The sequence below is a fragment of the Anguilla anguilla genome, chromosome 1, assembly GCF_013347855.1.
Source record: "Anguilla anguilla isolate fAngAng1 chromosome 1, fAngAng1.pri, whole genome shotgun sequence".
In the NCBI taxonomy this organism is placed as follows: Eukaryota; Metazoa; Chordata; class Actinopteri; order Anguilliformes; family Anguillidae; genus Anguilla; species Anguilla anguilla.
In genome coordinates this window covers 7,930,240-7,932,739 of record NC_049201.1, presented here as the reverse complement: position 1 = coordinate 7,932,739, position 2,500 = coordinate 7,930,240, and the positions used below count along the sequence as shown (strand labels likewise).

General features: G+C 52.0%; 1 protein-coding gene across 6 annotated transcripts in view; it reads right to left on the bottom strand.

The window, feature by feature from the left end:
* The window catches only part of numb (NUMB endocytic adaptor protein), a 44,340-nt gene that overhangs the window by 9,751 nt on the left and 32,089 nt on the right, over positions 1-2,500 (bottom strand). The window lies entirely within an intron of this gene.

The following is a 2,500-nucleotide window of genomic DNA, read 5'->3' as shown; positions in this document are numbered from 1 at the left end:
ATATATAAAATGCAGGAGACGGGACGGTGTCGTTTTGGGAGGACGAGCGGCAGGTTTCATTGGTAACGAGACGAGCAGAGAGAAAGAGAGAGAGCAAACAGGGACTGCAATGAAACGGAAAACAAACCGAATCAGCAGAGCCCTGGCTCAGATGAGACCAATATCTCCACCTCCTGAGATCTTCAATCAATCAAACGCTACATCCAAACACCACCTACTCCTCCAACTACTTCCTTCTCTGCTGATCAGACTGCTACGTACCAGTTCTGCAGTACATGGGTTCCACAGAAAAGAATAGGGGAAACACTGATCATCGTGATTGTTATGATTATTGTTATTATTGATGTGCTATACCAGGATTAGTACACCAGTATTGAGCCAGAAGCGTCAATCAAAGTATTCCAGTGAAAAACTAAATTATGCCTTCGGAGGGTCCTGATTGGCCAACATCCTGTCCGTCAGAGCTGACTGGGTCACACCTCTGAGGGAGTTGGCCCATGGGTCAGAGGCCCCACCCCTCAGAGGCGTGGCCACAACAGGCAAAAAAAAAAGATAAAATTTAAATAAAATAATAATAAAATAAATGGCACAGCACAAGGAGTCCACCCCCTGTGACGTCATCAGCAAACGGCATGGGCAAAGGAAAAGAAGGGTGAAGATGATAAAACTTTTAAATCATCAAAACCTGCCCCAAGCTGATTGGATCAGAGCAAATCACCACTCAAATCTGGTTTTCAGTTTCACATCATGCTTTTCCTGTCGTTTACTGCACGCTGGTTTCAGCACACACACACACACACACACACACACACTGAGTTAGACTGAGCCGAGAGTGTTTACAAACATCAGCCCAGCTCAGTCCCACATTCAAATCTCACTGACTGGGTCAAAGGTCGAGTTCACAGCACAGAACCAAAATTAGGTACCCCCATCCCCCCATCCCCCCACCTCCCACCTCCCAAAACCAGTCCATCCTGTCATCATGTCCCCCATCTCTTACATCCCTCCTTTTCTCCTGCTTCTCAGTCTCACTCCATCCCTTCAGGAAGGTTAATGATAAATGATCGTGTGAAACTTCGCTATGGTGGAGCATTAATACATAAATGAAAAGCTGATTAAATGATGAAATACACACACAATGCGTCGGTGTTAGTGTGAACGCCAAACATGCCCGTGTGTCACACGCTCGTTAGTTAAAGGACAGATTTGTTAAATAATTAACCAGAGAAAGGCGGGGAGGGGGTCGGGGGGGAGGGGGGGGGGGGGGGGGGGGAGAGGGGCACACAGGAGGGGTTTTATTGGCGATTTAACCATAACCTGCTTAAAAAAAAAAACAAAAAACAAAAAAGAACGAGACAAAACATAATGCAGTCACAACAATCAACACAAACATTTTCAACGTGGCACAAGGAGACATGGGTAATGGAGACAGGCATACAGAGGTGAGCCCTGCCGCCATGGCGACCACTCCTCCAGAGGGACACGGCGTCCCCCTCTACCTGCGTGTCCCCCTCTACCTGCATGCCCTCCCTCCCTCCCTCCCTCCCTCACACCATCCTAGTGACTGAAAAATACAACTCTTCTGTAGGAAAGAGGACAACAGGAAAAACAATAACACAACGCACAAGCTCGTGGGTGGGGGGGGGGTGGGGTTGGGGGGGGGGGTCGCCCTCCACCCCTGTGATTTGGTGGCCGGGGTTCGGGGGGGGTGGGGGGGGGGTTTCAGCCGCAGGAACACCAGGCTGCTGGGCCCGGGTAGGAGAGGGACACTCGATCGCCCTGCTCCTCCACTCACAGAGTGTCACGGGTCACTGTGCACTGCACAAACACCCCCCCCCAGCTCCCCAAACACACACGTGGGGCCAGCAGGGCAGAGAACAGCACCGCATTCATTGTGCTGCTGGCTGCAGTCCACAAACAACCTCTCTCTCGCTCCCCCCCACACACACACACGCACACACACACACACACACACACACGTGCACGTATGCAGGAGCAGAGGCCCTCTGCCACCCTTCCTCCCTCTCTCTCTCTCGCTCGCTCGCTCGCTCTCCCTCCCCACTCCACTGTACTGGTGACATAAGACCAGAGGCATTCCAGGGACTATAGGCTATAGCGACCGCTCCAATATGGGCCTTAGAGCCAGTTCACACAGCAGTGACTGCTGGCTGCTATAGCGACCGCTCCAATAAGACCCATGCGGCTCATCCAATCAGCAGTGACTGTTGGGTGCTATGGCGACCGCTCCAATATGAGCCATATGGCCGGTCCAATCAGCAGTGACTGTTGGGTGCTATGGCGACCACTCCAATATGAGCCATACGGCCCGTCCAATCAGCAGTGACTGCCGGCTGCTATAGCGACCGCTCCAATAAGGCCCATGCGGCTCGTCCAATCAGCAGTGACTGTTGGGTGCAATGGTGACCGCTCCAATATGAGCCATAAGGCCCGTCCAATCAGCCGTGACTGTTGGGTGCTATGGTGACCGCTCCAATATGAG